Source organism: Bos grunniens, chromosome 11, assembly GCF_055505025.1.
Source record: "Bos grunniens cultivar Pamir isolate PY7600 chromosome 11, Bosgru_T2T1.0, whole genome shotgun sequence".
NCBI lineage: Eukaryota > Metazoa > Chordata > Mammalia > Artiodactyla > Bovidae > Bos > Bos grunniens.
Genome location: NC_141175.1, coordinates 53,998,479 through 54,016,009, shown reverse-complemented (window position 1 = coordinate 54,016,009; position 17,531 = coordinate 53,998,479).

Below are 17,531 nucleotides of genomic sequence, written 5' to 3'. Positions count from 1 at the left end.
GAAGCTCTGGGCAGAGTCTCAAACCCTTCAGTTCACTGGCATCCAGAAACCCAGAGCCTCTCCTAGCATTTCTACCAATGTTCATGCTTCACATATTGTTGTGTCTTCCTCCTTTTGGCTTTCTGCTTTCTTGTTAGAATTCTCTATTCTGGTCCATATAAAAATTCAACGAGTTTTTTTTTTTTTTTTTTTTTTTTACTTAAAAGGAAATTAAAAGTGTTATACTATGAATTTTGAGAAGAGAATTTATGGGCATTTTCACCAGGAAAGAACTGGGTTCGGTGGATGAGCAACAGAACACTTTTATTATAAAGTCCAAATAGAGCAGAAGTTTTCATCATCGTCAAAATCGTCTTTGGCCTCCATATCATCTGTCATTTCTTATCTTGCCTAATTTCTCCTGCCTTTTTACTTCCTCATATTGCTTTTCCAAGTTTATTCCCTTCCCTAATCTTCCCCTCTCCTTTATTGTGCCCATCTTTGCATGAAATTTTCCCTTGCTATCTCCAGTTTTCTTGAAGAGATTTCTAGTTTTTCCTACTCCATTGTTTTCCTCTGTTTTTTTTTTTTTTTGCATTGTTCACTGAAGAAGGCTTTCTCATCTCTCCTTGCTATTCTCTGGAACTCTGCATTCCCATGAGTATATCTTTCCCTTTCTCCTTTGCCTTTTGCTTCTCCTCTTTTCTCAGCTATTTGTAAGACCTCCTCAGATAACCATTTTGCCGTCTTGCATTTCTTTTTCTTTGGGATGGTTTTCGACACTGCCTCCTGTACAGTGTTACAAATCTCTGTCCATAGTTCTTCAGGCACTCTATGTATCAGATCTAATCCTTTGAATCTATTCGTCACCTCCTCCATATAATCATAAGGGAGTTGATTTAGGTCATACCTGAATAGCCTAGTTGTTTTCCCTACTTTCTTCAATCAAAGCCTGAATTTTGCAATAAAGAGTTCATGATCTGAGCTACAGTCAGCTCCAGGGGATGTAAAGAGATCAAACCAGACAATCCTAAAGGAGATCAGCCCTGAATATTCACTGGGAGGATTGATGCTGAAACTAAAGCTCCAATACTTTGGTCACCTGAAGCAAAGAGCTGACTCATTGGAAAAGACCTTGATGCTGGTAAAGATTAAAGGTAAAAGAAAAAGGAGCAGCAGATGTTAAGATTGCCAGATAGCATCATCAACTCAATGGATATGAATTTGAGGAAACTCTGGGAGATAGTGAAGGAAAGGGTAGGCTGGTGTGCTGCAGTCTAGGGGGTTGCAAAGAGTTGGACATGACCTAGTGCCTGAAAAACAACAACAAATCTTCCCCTTGGACTTCCCTGGTGGCTCAGTGGTAAAGAATATACCTGCCAAGCAGGAGACATGGGTTCTATCCCTAGACTGGGAAGATTTCCTGGAAAAGGAAATGGCAACCCACTGCAGTATTCTTGCAGGAAAGCCGATGGACAGAGGAGCCTGGTGAGTTAGTCAATGGGGTCACAAAAGAGTCAGACACAACTTAGCAACTAAACAACAACCATCTTCCACTTAGTATTCTCTTCCCATAGCCTTTTCACCTCCAACTTAAGATCAGGAGCAAAAGTAAAACTTTTTGTCTCATGCAAATTAGCTGCTTCTTTTTTTGAGGTCTTGATATTGTCCACCTCAACACCAAAGTGGTTTATGAAAGAGTTTTTGCCAAACATAAAGTTAAAAGTTCACTAATAGATCTGAGACTAAAATATCTTTTCAGGTTTCCCTTTTCCTGAATTTTCATCTCCTTGCCACAGGATGAAAGCACTATGTTCTCTGCCTTTCCTTACTTATGTTAACAAATAAGTCTTCATATTCTTGTTCCCTCAGCCATTAGCACTCATTTACCAATTTTCTATACAGCTTTCTGGTTGGTGTATGCTGTAGTCCATGGGGTCGCAGAATTAGACACTACTGAGTGACTGAATTGAACAGAACTGAGACATCTTGAAAGGAATATTTCAATCTTTTGTGTGACATGAAACTTTATATTTTAGAGGCTTTTTAAAAATACTAATTATGGCTACAAAAAGCTATGAAATAATATTTCTTTATAATCAATAAGCATAATAGTCATAATACATTATAAATTTTAAAACACTGATAAATGCCACAGTAATAAAAAATTTATAGAATAATGGAATATTTTTATACATCCATAGCCTGAGAATTCTTTATGTTACTCTTATATTCACCAGATATATTTGGCTAAAAAGTAACCTTTTCATATGTAAATTTTTACTCTTTCAGTTCAGTTCAGTTCAGTTCAGTTGCTCAGTCGTGTCCAACTCTTTGCGACCCCATGAATTGCAGCATGCCAGGCCTCTCTGTCCATCACCATCTCCCGGAGTTCACTCAAACTCACGTCCATCGAGTTGGTGATGCCATCCAGCCATCTCATCCTCTGTCGTCCTCTTCTCCTCCAGCCCCCAATCCCTCCCAGCATCAGAGTCTTTTCCAATGAGTCAACTCTTCACATGAGGTGGCCAAAGTACTGGAGTTTCAGCTTTAGCATCAGTTCTTCCAAAGAAATCCCAGGGCTGATCTCCTTTAGAATGGACTGGTTGGATCTCCTTGCAGTCCAAGGGACTCTCAAGAGTCTTCTCCAACACCACAGTTCAAAAGCATCAATTCTTCAGCACTCAGCTTTCTTCACAGTCCAACTCTCACGTCCATACATGACCACTGGAAAAACCACAGCCTTGACTAGACGGACCTTTGTAGGCAATGTAATGTCTCTGCTTTTCATTATGCTATGTTGGTTGGTCATAACTTTTCTTCTTTACAGGCAAATAATTTAGCTATTCTTTTATCATGGTTATTTTTCATATTTATTTATTTATAACAGTTTATCTCTTCCACTTCACATCATTATTGATGTCATAAACATCTTTCGGATTCTTGTTAAATTCAAAAAATCATCTATCAAGTTTCATTCACAGATGATCTCTGAAAGTTTTGAGCATTTCAAATTTTCTTCCAGTAACTGAATACTCCCTGAACTGATGTAACTTGCTAACTAGTTTATTGATGTCTTATTGTGTAAGCTAGTCACTCAGTCCTATCCAACTCTTTGAGACCCCATGGACTGTAAGCCTGCCATGCTCCTCTGTCCATGGGATTCTCTAGGCAAGAATACCAGAATGTGTTGTCACTTCCTTCTCCAGGGGAGATCTTTCTGATGCAGAGATCAAACCCACCTCTCCTTCATTGGCAGTTGGGTTCTTTACCATTGTGTCATTGTAGGGGCATATTATACATCTTCGGTTTCTTCAATCTCAAGCTTTCATGTCAACTTTGTAATTCAGGACTTTCCTGGTGGTTTAGATGGTAAAGAATCTGCCTGCAATGCAGGAGACCTAGGTTTGCTCCCTGGGTTGGTAAGATCCCCCAGAAAAGGGAATGGCAACCCACTCCAGTATTCTTGCCTGGAGAATTCCATGGACACAGGAGCCTGGGAGGTTATTGTGGACGGGGTCACAAAGAGTTGGACACAACTGAGTGACTAACAGTTTCATTTTTCACGTTCTCTTTAATTCATTCCTTAATAACAGTAGCCACCTACCTCCTGATAGGAAAACAAGTATGATGGGGGACTCAGTATGGTGGGGGCCCATTCTTAACTGCTTGTGGTTAAAATATATTTGTTTAAGTTTTAGGACAACTGATATCCAAGTGAACACATTGCTAACACTCGAGAGGGGGCTCAGGCCAATGAAAGATCCCAAAACTTAAGCTTCTTTAGCTTTGTGGCAACTCAGTTAAATTCCTCTTGTTCTTGCTTTTCAGACCCTTTCAGATCATTATGGGATTAGGGATTTTGGGATTAGGGATCTCAAAAATCATTAGGGACTTTGTTTCTGTTTTTCTTCCCTGATAGTAATATCTATATGTTTATCTATGTTTTTTATTTTATTTTATTTAACTTTACAATATTGTATTGGTTTTGCCATATATCAAAATGAATCTGCCACAGGTATACATGTGTTCCCCATCCTGAACCCTCCCCCTTCCTCCTGTTTTGACTTGTATTCCAATAATTGTTAATAACAGCAGTATCTGTATGCTCAGTCACTCAGTTGTGTCTGAGTAACTATAGCAACCCGATAGATGATAGGCCACCAGGCTCCTCTGTCCATGGAACTTTTCAGGGAAGAATACTCTAGTGAGTTGACATTTCCTACTCCAAGGGATCTTCCCAACCCAGGGATTAAACCTGTGTCTCCTGCATTGGTAGGCAGACTTTTTACCACTGAGCCACCTGGAATACCAATAGCAATATATATTTCCCAAAAAATTAAGGGATTCATATCACAGAAATTATGCATTTTTAAGACACAAAAATGTGTTTACCAACATTGTGAAATGGAACTTTTGCATTTACAATGATATCCTAATAATTGAGTAAAGTAATTTAAATGACGTTTAAATTGATTAATTGATTGTCCTTAAACTAAAATCAGCAATTGCCCATAGTAAATAATGGATCTAATTTTCTTCTTCAAAGTCCTCGCCACTCAGGAGTTCAATTTCAGATTTAGGCTTCTGAAAACCAAGAAGGGTGGTCCAGATTATATGCTGTATGCTGTATGCTCAGTCATGTCTGACTTTTTGTGACCCCATGAAATGTAGCCTTTGGGCTCTTCTGCCCATGAAATTTTCCAGGCAAAAATACTAGAGTGGGTTGCCATTTCCTCCTCCAGGGAGTCTTCCTGACCCAGGGATAGAACCCACATCTCCCGCATTTCCTGGATTGCAGGTGGATTCTTTATCTACTGAGTCATTGGGGAGGATCCACAGTTACAAATCCAAATACCTCATCTCTCTTCCATATCTCCCTCAAGTGCTCTGACTCCATTGAATGGTATTGTTAGGTAGGTAGAATAGGGAAAAGGAGTCCAAAATGGTGGTGGCTAAAAGACAAGGAAGGTTCAAGGACCAGAGTGAAGACTTCAAGCAGAACAAACAGAACAAACAGCACTCCTGGCTAAGCCCAATTTGCATAGGGCAGGCCCAGGTGGAGGAAAAAACATATAAAAGGAGGAGCCAAAGCACTTTCTCTTGGACTCTCTCTCCCGCATGCGTGCACTCTTTTCTTTCTCTCTCTCTCCTGCTATCTTCTAAATAAAATGGAGCTGTAACACTGATTTGCCTAAGACCTGTAACATAGTTTGTCCAAGACCCGAGAGCTGTGATGCGCCGAGGGCTTTAATGTCCGTCGCTCCAATTCTTTGTTGTGACAAAACAAAGAACCGAGGAACATACACTCGCGTGACATGTATGGTGCCGTTAGAATCTGCCTGCAATGCAGGAGACCCAGGTTTGCTGGTATTGGGCCTCCCCCTCTTGCTAGTCTCAATCCTCAGAGGCCTTATAGCGGTGTCCAAGGGTGTGTGATATTTTCCGTGGTCAGCTGTAGTTCTATATCTTTGTGGAACTGGCACTGCATGTTGTAGCTGGTTGACCTGGACAGAGACAAAACAGGTCAGACAATTGACAGTACATGGAATAATCATAGGCATCATCAATATAGCATAACAAGGACTAGTAGGGACATTGGTCAATTTTAAATTCACATGGCCAGGATGGCTCAAGTCCCTCCTTGTTCAGGGATCAGAAGATCTATCTCCTGTCTGTTTTGGAGTATAGTCTCTGTCAAGCTGTGTTGGCTCCTTAGAGTTATCCTGAGAAATCTTATCCCCAGAAACCAGATTTTGGGGGTGTTCATTAGAATGGCACCCATTTGTAGTTCTGAATAGGTATCTGAGATCTCCCAGGGGCTCACAGGTGTATTGAGTGTCCTCTTCTGTTTTCTTCCATGGCTTGACTCGTGAGTAGTGAATCCAGGAGTCATGTCCTGGTACCTTGACTGCTGTGGGGGTAGAAAGTATTACAGGGTGGGGGCCCTTCCATGTGGGCTGGAGTTGAGCCTTTGGGGACCTATCATTCCAGACTTTAATTAGGACTTGAGTTCCTGGAGCATATAGTGGTGACTCTTTAGAATCTTTTGGGTCCTGGTTCATACCCCACAAGCGTATATCCTTTTGGAATTGCCCAATGGCTATGGTATAAGACTGGAGGGTCTGAACCTCTGGATCTAGGAAGAGGTCATTGACATAAACAAAAGGTCTCCCATATAGCATCTCAAAAGGACTAAGACCAACCTGTTCCTTAGGGGCAATGCAGGTGCGGAGGAGAGCTATTGGTAAAGCCTCCTTCCATCCCAGGGAGGTCTCCTGAGTTATATTTTTTATTGCTGATTTTAAGAATTGATTGGCTCTTTCCACTTTTCCTGAAGATTGAGGCCTCCAGGCACAATGGAGATAATAAGTAATGCCCAATGCTTTCGAGACTCCTTGGGTGACCTTAGAAGTAAATGATGTCCCATTGTCACTTTGTAATGACCTGGGCAGACCAAATCTTGGAATGATTTCATGGAGCAGTTTTTTAACTACCTCCTCAGCCTTTTTGGTCCAGGTGGGAAAGCCTTCAATCCATCTTGTGAATGTATCTATCATAACTAATAGGTATTTATACCCTTGAGAAACTGGCATCTGGGTGAAGTCCATCTGCCAGTCCTCTCCTGGGTAGGCCCCACATCGTTGGATGGGCTGGGCCAGCTGGGGTCTTCGAGCTCCTTGGGGGTTGTTTAATTGGCAAGTGAGACAAGAGAAGACCACCTGTATTATAGTTGTTTGGAAGCCTGTTCCTCTGAAGGACCTTTCTAGTAATCTTTGGAGGGCCTTTTCTCCTAAATGAGTAGTGGCATGTAAGGAGGTAACCAACTTCCATTGGAGGTTTCCAGGCAGAAAAAGGGGTCCCTCCTTTTGGAACCACCCCATATGATCTTCTTGAAAGCCCTTGCTCTTAGCTTTAAGAGTCTCACTTTCAGTATATGAAGGAGTTTCTGGCAAATTAGTCTGTGGAACTAAGGTGGCAATCCCTCTTAGGTCATGGTTCTGTAATGCTGCTCTCCTAGCTGCCTGATCAGCTGCTTGGTTCCCTCGTGCCACTTCCGTGTTCCCTTTTTGGTGTCCTTTACAGTGGGAGAATGAAACCTCAGTGGGCAGATGGACTGCCTCCAAGAGTCGAAGAATCTGATCACCATATTTGATTGGGGACCTTCAGGTGGTCAAGTGGCCCCTGGGATTTCTTTGGAAGAAATGATTCTAAAGCTGAAACTCCAGTACTTTGGCCACCTCATGGGAAGTGTTTAGTTGGAAAAGACTCTGATGCTGGGAGGGATTGGGGGCAGAAGGAGAAGGGGACGACAGGGGATGAGATGGCTGGATTGCATCGCTGATTTGATGGACGTGAGTCTCAGTGAACTCCGCGCATTGGTGATGGACAGGGAGGCCTGGCGTGTTGCGATTCATGGGGTCGCAAAGAGTCGGACAAGACTGGGCGACTGATCTGATCTGATCTGATCTGATCCTATATTGTCCGTCTTTGTAGCTTCGTGGCCAGGTTCTCAATTCAGGCACTTATTTTCACTTATCTGGATAAGAATGAAAAACAGGTTAACCTCACTTTCCTCACTGCCAAACTAAGCCATAAACAGCACGATAAAAATGTACTTTCCATAAACTCTGATCCAGTTATTCCTGTTCTTAAATTTTATCATTGTCTCCCTATGGCTTCCAGGATATGATTTAAGTGTATTTGCACATGTTATAAGATCCTATACCTCTGGGTCTGACTTGTATGCCTTTTAATACTTTTCTCCTACCAATCTAACTCTTGTTCCAGCCTCCAGGAACACTGAAATCCTTATAGTTTCTTGAACACTCTGACACATGTTCTGTTTTTCTGTGTAACCTGTGAGATATATACGTTTGTAGTTTGCAAAACTTCAGCTCGTTCTTCAAATAGTCACTTGAAGCCAGCACTTTGTGAGATCTTCCCTGACTTCCCTAGGCACCATTAAATTCTTTTACACATTTATTTTAAGGAGAATTTTGCAGGTAAAAATTTCTTACAGAATGACTTTATCTTATGGTTTATATGTCTGACTCTTCACTAGACTGCAATACCTTCAGTCTATTATATATAAGTAATTATATATTTATTATAGGTTAAATATGTTATATATATATATATATATATTTTTAATGCCAAGCATAATTCTTAGGGTATATAAGACCTAATGTTTTATTAAAACATTATTGAGTAAGTTAGATAGCAGTTGTAGTTATTTTATTGAACTTATTGCCTATGTTGATACTTTCCTCAGCTTTCCCAGTTTTTGTATAAAACCATATATATCTTTTGTTATTTTGACAGTTTTTTAGTGGATGGAAAAAACATTTTACCATTTTATGCCTATCATAACTTCATCCATTCATGTAACACAAAGGAATATATTATTGGCATACATGTGCATGTGTGTGTTATGTATACATTTATATATCAATAGCATCTACTAAAAAGAAAAAAATAGGCAAAAGTTATCCCTAAATGAGCTGACATGCTGACCAGCTTCCTAGTCACTAAATTGCACCATAACTAGGTCACTCACCTGACCTCAGTGATCCAAACTTGAGAACAAACGATTTGCTTATTTTCAACAGATGCCATGTGGAAGTTGCAGAGGCATTACCTGCTGAGAGCACCTTGCAGAATGACACCAATATTTACCTTTTAACCAGTTCAGAAAACTGAGGCTCAGCCTGTAATCCCTTCACATCCAGTCCAGTCCTTACATGATCTTACATCTCTACAACATCTCTACATCTCTATAAACTCCACATCTCTACAAACTTCCTTTTAGCCATCCCCACTGCTCTTCTAATCTCTATTTCTAGTTATATAAAAAGCCATATATAGTCAACTTCAGGATGCCAGTTTCAGCTATTTCTAAATTATTGATATTGGCTACTCTTATATCCATTATAATTTATATACAAGCCATGGTTCACTTGGAACTTTAATTCTATTGAAACAATATCTTGATCACTAACTTCTGCGTTTGTAGGAAGCCATAAGAATATTTTATGACTTGACAACAGCCTTGTCTTCTCTCTTCAGTCTTTTCCATTCCATTGTTAAGATGTTTTATTTGGGCCAAATCAGCATTCCTGTGCATTCAGGGTCCAAAATAGTGCATTGAGCAAAGTGATGCAGTGGATAGGCTTTGAATTAGAGAATAGGATTCTCATTCCAGTTCTGCCAAGTATCTCTTTACAGTGGATAGGATATAACGTCTCATACTTTTCAGTATAAAATAGATCTTAAAGAAGTCCTATTCTTACCAATAAGAAGACTAAGCACCTCAGAGAGTAAGAATAATTTGCTGGAACAGCTGGTCTAATAAAACCGTGACTTGAAATTTAGATCTCTTGGAACTACCACAGGTTACCTCTAAGCCTATAGAATTTGCTGAGCCTTTGTTTTCTTATCATTAAAATGAGAGTCATATCATCAAGTCTTGCATCATAACTCTATTGTAAGAAACAACATCATAGATGTAAAACATTCTAATAAGCAAAAGTGTCCATGCTAACATGCAATATTATTAGTGTAAGACCTTCCTGATTCCCTCCCCCGCCGCACCGTGGAATCACAGATTTTTCATGATTTCATTTTATTTTCTTAAATTGAATTTTGGTTATTAAACCCTCCCCAATACTTTATACACTGTGCGTGCATACATGCTTTGTCACTCAGTCATGTCTGACTCTTTGAAACCCTATGAACTGTAGCCCACCAGGCTCCTCTGTCTATTGGATTTTCCAGGCAAGAATGCTGGAGTGGGTTGCCATTTCCTACTCCATGAGATCTTTCCGACCCAGGGATTGAACCCACATCTCCTGCATTGACAGGTGGCTTTTTACCACTGAGCTACCTAGGAAGTCCCTTGTAAATTGTAATTATTTAAGTGGTAAACAGACAGCAATCTATGTGCACACTCTACTCTCACAGTGGATTTTCCCCAATATTAAATCAGCCAGAGTTAGATGCAGGGAATGTACCAACCTGGAGCAATACACATCCTAGGACTTGAAGGAAAGGAAGACAGTGACCAGAAATACAGACTAGAGAGAAATAAAACAAAGTCAGTCAGTGTTGTTCATTACAGGAAAATGGGAAGTAATAGTTGTTTTGCACCTAATATATGCTAGATATACTTACATACATACTTACACTTAATGTTCACAAGGTAGATAAGTAAGATTGGTGGAGTAACTCATCCAAAACAAGTAGAGCCATGATTTAAACTGGTCTGTCTGTTTATTGAATACCTGTTCTTTTTACTACTCCATAGTGGCTCTTGATTTATCATTGCAGATAAAAGAAATCAGAGCCAGAGTTTTCAGAAGATCACTGGAACTTTTCCTGGGCTAAATATATAGAGAATATAAAAATTCATCAGATTCTGACAAGTACTTCCTAAGGGAAAATTGAGGAACTTGATAATGATGGATGACCTTAATGATTGTGCCAGAAGCCTACCCTAGTCCTTTACCAGGAGCCAAAACTAAAGCCCTGAGAATGGGGAAAGATTTTCACACCAGAACAAGGTTGCTGAATGTGAACTGAGAAGTCCAATTGTAATGCTTTGAGACTGGTTAAGTTTACTTTTCCTGCTGTGATTTTTGGAAAGCTGGCACTTAAACACATGAAATTTATCTTACTTTCTAATATCAATATCACTTCCCTTTAGTATACCTTATACACTAGAATATGGGCTTCCCAAGTGGCTCAGTGGTAAAGAATCTGCCTGCCAATGCAGGAGACACAAGAGACCTGGGTTCCATCTCTGACTTGAGAAGATCCCCTGGAGTGGGAAATGGCAACCCACTCTAGTATTCTTGCCTGGAAAATTCCATTGACAGAGGAGCTGGGGTTAAAAAGAGCTGGACACAACTGAGCAAATTAGCACTCAGACACTAGAATCTAAATAAAAATTTCCAGCCCATTTTTTTATGTATTTCTATATATATATAGAAATACATAAATATATATATGTAATTTAAATACATATATATATTTATATATATATTCCATACATATAGAAATATATATATATGTATTTAAATACATATATATTTATATATATATATATATTCTATACATATATAGAAATACATAAATATATGTATTTAAATACATAAAAAAATATATATATATGTATTTTTATATATATATCTGGACTTCCCAGGTGTTCAATGGTGAAAACTCCGCTTGCAATGCAGGAGGCACAAGAGTTTGATCTCTTTTGATACCTGAGTCAGGAAGACCCCCGGATTAGGAAATGGCAACCCATTCTAGTATTCTTACCTGGAAAATTCCTTGGACAGAGGAATCCGGAGGACTACAGACCATGGGGGTCACAAAAGAGTCAGACACAACTGAACACACACACATACCGGAACATCTAGTCCATATTTCTACTTAAGGGTTTCATAGTAAGTCGTACAAAGTATAAAGTATAAGGAAAAATTATTTAATATTACCTCCAGTTTTGTTTAACTGGTGGCCTTAGTTAGCAAATAACACCTCAAGAACTCTGCATCCCCCTTTGTAACCTACAAAGGCATATGGCAAGTCCTATTAATTATGTTTCCTAAATTTATTTGTCCATTTCCCTCTGACTCCATTCCCATCACCATTATTATTTGTCCCATGAGCCACTGAAAAAAAGTCTTTTTTTTCTTCATGCCAGCTCTTGTTCTCAACCCCAAATCCAGTCTTTACCCTTTAAGCAGAGCCTCTTCTATAGATGCATAGTTAATTGTCACATCCAGGAATAAATTCCCATCCAGTTAAAATAAAGCTCGTCTCTATACACTGCATTTTGTGTGTGTGTGAAAGATGCCTCTAAAGTTGTGGAGTATATGATCTGTGTGTTCTATGCCAAGGAACTGGGATTTTTCTTATGTCATTTTATCCACCTGGATCTCTCTTCCCTAGTTCTTATTAGAATTGAAAGTTATGCTTTGAGCTAATAACCTATTTAAATCATATATTTACTGATAGACTGTCACTTCATTAAGAGAGAAGCTAGTTTGTCTAGCCCACAACTGTGTTCTTTTTCCCTAATTTAATACCTATACAAAACTAGTCACAATAATTGCACTTTGAAGAAAGTAATGACAAAATGTTTTACCGGTTGGCTAATAGTATGATAAATTGAATAATTTTACTTTGAAATAAAGTTGAAGAGAGGTCATTGCTAGGTTTATAATACTGTGGAATAAAGATAATGAAGCTCTTATTTATTTTTTGATTAGGGAAATATTGATAACCCTTTGAATGTATCTAACATTATCCAAGGTCAGTTCAAGTGACCTCACTTTTGGGATGACCTCTATGAAAATGTTAACCCAAAATAATATCTTACTTTTCTAACTTACTCTGGAAATGATTATTTGCACTATCCTTTTCAGCACTTGGAATATTCTGCCTTATCAAATTACCCAGAAGATACATGTGGTTATGAAGGAGCCCATTAGACTAATGGGCTCATTAACTCCTAGAAATGAAAGTATATATTGTAAAATGAACAAAGGTGATGTTTAAAGATATCTAAGTTAAATAACATACATATACATAGTTATACACACACACACACATCTTATTTTGTGTTTTAAGCATTTGTCTGTCACTGTTGAAGATCCTGGAGACAGTGGTGATGTCTTCCTGAACACCTCACCATCACACAGTTTTGCACACTGTCCTAAGAACTTTGGAGCACTCCTTTTGTCATTGGAGACATAGATAAACAAAAGTCTCAGAATGAAGTATTACATTGGTTTCCCTGATGTTCAAAGCATCATCAGCATGGATAGAGGGAACATAGTGTGTAAAATTGTATATAAGAAACCATTCTCCTTCTGAGTTTGACTAATTAATAATAACACAGATTTATAAATTCAAGTTTCAACAACTCAAAAAACTTATAATTTCTGATATGCATATAATCAGTTCATGCATTTACACATCTTTCTATCAACATCCTTTATTGAGATGCTATACCATTCTAGCCCCTGTGCTTGGAATAAGGGATATTCCAAGGGTGGATAATGACAGTACTTAGTGTTGATGTGTTGCAGGATCTTCAAAGTAAAACTGCAAGTCTATATGACTCATTTGTTAGATATTTTGATAAGGAGAATCTTAGTATACCATTAGAGTCTGTGGAAAAGGAGGAAGTGAGTGGAGCTTTAGGAAGACGTATCTTAGATGAAACCAGAAGGTCCAGTGGAACCTAGTAGAGAGTAGGTTGGTAGCGAGGGGCATCCAGGCAAGCAGTGGCATTTCCAAAAGTCATGAGTTGAGAGAGAACCTGAGAAATTTTGGGACTTACAAACAAAATAGATAATGAAGTTTTACTTAAAATCAAAAGAAGATGTTAGAAGAGTTGTAATTTAGTTTAGAAGCTATTCATACAAAAAGCTGGCAACTCCATTCAAACAGGAAAATCCATCTGGAAATATATGTGCCGGTATCAATGTAAATCCAGATGTTGAAGGGGCTTTGGGAAAGACTCAACCCCATGTCTCTGGTGCAGTTTCTCTAAGAATTCCTTTTTTTGTAGTCTGTTAGTTAGGTTGTTTCTTTGTGATTTGTGATTTATTTATGATGGATAAGTGGCTCTCATGCTCCACAGTATTCAAAATAAGTGTCTCATCTAGTGGCTTTCTTGTAGACTCAACAAAACTTCTTTTTTTCATGTTTATTTTAAAAATCCCTTATACCCCATTGACCTGACTGTGGTTCCATCTACTGAGCTGATCCCTTTACCAAAAAACACTGTGTTTATGAGCCAAATCTTAGGAAACTAGTGATTAATCATAAAGGGAATAGAATTAATCTTAGATCAATCAATTTAACCTCTTATTGACAAGTAAAGTACTGGAGGAAAATGTCTCCATTAGCCTTATGCTGTAGAGAGGAAATGAAGAATCTACAATTAATAATGTCCACTAAAAGTCTGGGAGAAAAATAAATATTGCATTTCCATCTTAGGAAGTGCAAAATCAGCAATGTGGAGAATGTCCAGGTAAAGGAAGGTGGAAAGGTTTGGAGATAAAACATTTTAGGAGGTCTTTGCTATTACCTACTGTGGAGTTTGAGAAGGAAATGGCAACTCATTCCAGTATGCTTGCCTGAAAAATTCCATGAACAGAGAAGCCTGGTGGGCCCTAGTCCATGCGGTTGCAAAGAGCTGGACATGACTGAGTGACTGAGCACACTGTGGAGATAATGGTGCTTAAACTCCAATGATGAAAAGGATTGAGAAGCAACAAAATAATATATGATGAATTTTCCAACTTGTATTTCTAGCTGAGATATATGATATCCCAGGATGTCAGTTTGGTTATAATGTTACATTTTCTTAAAGTATTTATACTTCACCATAGATGATAGCTTTAAAATTGTTATATATTTCTATGTAGCTGAGGTAAATATCATATGTATTTCTTACTTCATTCAAATTTCATGTAATATTTCTTACTTTATTCAAATTTTATGTAATATAATTCCATTAAAGCTTTGGATAATTGATATTTTTATTATATTTATTATTATACTAACGGCTGTTATTTCTCTTTTGTTGCCACTGCAGTTTCCCTGAGATGAACATTTTTGTGACTAATACTTCTAAGTTTCCATTTGTTTTCTTCAAAGAGATTCTATAATTTAATATAATTCTGTATTTGTCCCTCTTAACTCTCATCATAGAAGTAGCTACTTAATTATTTAATAATCATTTGTTTACTTACTGGTTTTTTCCATAAGGGAAGGAGCCATGATTCTTTTAACTATAGAAACATTCTCTGTATGCAGCATACTGTGTTTTTAGAATGCACTTCCCTGGTGGCTCAGACAGTAAAGCATTTGTCTACAATGCGGGAGATACGGGTTCAATCCCTGGGTTGGGAAGATCCCCTGGAGAAGGAAATGGCAATCCACGCCAGTACTATTGCCTGGAAAATCCCATGGACAGAGGAGACTGGTAGGCTACAGTCCATGGGGTCGCAAAGAGTCGGACACGACTGAGCGATTTCGCTTCACTTTAGAATGCATATATGGATGTGGATATACAGTACATTGTACCGTGTATATAGTATATATGTTTGTGTATACATGTAATACACATATATTTGTACATGTATATAGTAAAAACATAGGTATGTATATGTGTATACATGTATTCATACACCCATATTGGGGGCTATCTGTGGCAAATGCTTGCATGACAATTAATGAAAGTCAATCATGAATTCTGGATCAGTAAACTATATGGAAAGAAGGTTGTTCCAGTGAATTCCAAGGTAAATTCTGTTATATATTTTCCTATAAAGAAGTAAAGCTTTCCTAAATATTCATCAAATATTTCCTTTCCAATAGCCTTTAACTAGGATTATATATAGTGTTTTTATTCTATTTCTCACCAGTCAACACTTTTTACAGTATAAATATGTATAAGTGTTAATGTATATGTTTGTGTGTGTGTGTGTGCTCAGTAGCTCAATTGTGTCCAACTCTTGCAACACCATGGACTGTAGCCTGCCAGGCTCCTCTGTTCATGTGATTATCCAGGCAAGAATATTGGAGTGGCTTGCTATTCCCTCTTCCAGGGAATCTTCCCAAACCAGGGATCAAACCTACATCTCCTGCAGCTCCTCCACTGCAGGCAGATTTTTTACCACTGAAACACCAGGAAAGCCCATATATATGTAGGCATATTTAAATGTATGTATATATTTATGTAACCTGTGGTTATACAAATATTTTGCTTCAAAATGATTTCTAAAAGATAAAACTTTTTACCATAAATTTTACATTAAATAATATATACTTATCAATTTTTTAAAAGTCAAGATTTAGGGTGGTTCAATAAACACTCAATGACTTTTTCTTCTTTTAACATGGCAGTACTTGAATAAACAGATCTTTTCCTCTGTACTTTTTCCAACCAAACTGCCTGGAAACCAATTAGGACCAACAGGTGTGATAAACAGAGGTATTTGTAAGCCTGCTAGTCCCTGAATAGGTCAACTTCCTTTTGCTTTTATTATTGCCCAGAGTATTTGCTCTCAGTCCCTTTCCCACTACTCAAACTTACCATGGATTTAGCTGGAAGTATTCCCAGATTGTTTTCCTATTTATTTATCACATCAAGCTCCAAATCTTGGTGAGATACTATGATAGAAAAGTAATGTTAGATGGTACTGAAATTAAATTTATATCTCACCCTTTAATAGTTTTACTATGATTATTTTAAGTCTGGTGCTTTAAACTCAGAGGTAAATTGAGAGAAACCCAGCAGTATCTTATTACTAGACTGTAGAATTTCACATGAGCACTTCTTTTCATTACTGTTTATTGTAATTGCACCACCTAGAGAGACTAGCATATCATGGACATTTAACAGGAAATAATTGATCAGTGAATGCATAGGATAACATGCTTGCTCTCATGGATTTTTGCCTTTTTAAAAAACTGTTTATTGTGGAACATAAGAAACACAGAGAAAAGTGTACAAAGCATAAATATTCAACTAAATATCTTTTTTTAATTTTATTTTATTTTTAAACTTTACATAATTGTATTAGTTTTGCCAAATATCAAAATGAATCCATCACAGGTATACATGTGCTCCCCATCCTGAACCCTCCTCCCTCCCCATACCATCCCTCTGGGCTGTCCCAGTGCCCTAGCCCCAGGCATCCAGTATCGTGCATCGAACCTAGACTGGCATCTCATTTCATACATGATATTTTACATGTTTCAATGCCATTCTCCCAAATCTTCCCACCCTCTCCCTCTCCCACAGAGTCATAAGACTGTTCCATACATCAGTGTCTCTTTTGCTGTCTCATACACAGGGTTATTGTTACCATCTTTCTAAATGCCATATATATGCATTCGTAAACTGTATTGGTGTTTTTCCTTCTGGCTTACTTCACTCTGTATAATAGGCTCCAGTTTCATCCACCTCATTAGAACTGATTCAAATGAATTCTTTTTAATGGCTGAGTAATACTCCATTGTGTATATGTACCACAGCTTTCTTATCCATTCATCTGCTGATGGACATCTAGGTTGCTTCCATGTCCTGGCTATTATAAACAGTGCTGCGATGAACATTGGGGTACACGTGTCTCTTTCCCTTCTGGTTTCCTCAGTGTGTATGCCCAGCAGTGGGATTGCTGGATCATAAGTCAGTTCTATTTCCAGTTTCTTAAGGAATCTCCACACTGTTCTCCATAGTGGCTGTACTAGTTTGCATTCCCACCAACAGTGTAAGAGGGTTCCCTTTTCTCCACACCCTCTCCAACATTTATTATTTGTAGACTAAATATCTTTTATAAGGCTAATGCCACTGTAGGCAAACACACTAATAACTAGAAAGTTCCTATAGCATAACAGAACTCCTATATGTTTTCTGATGTTAATGATTATATTGATTTTTCTGATAATTCAATCTTTGTTTTTATTAATAGTGTTTGCATGATTACATCTTTCTAAATGTTCTCTTTTACATTCATCTATTTTAA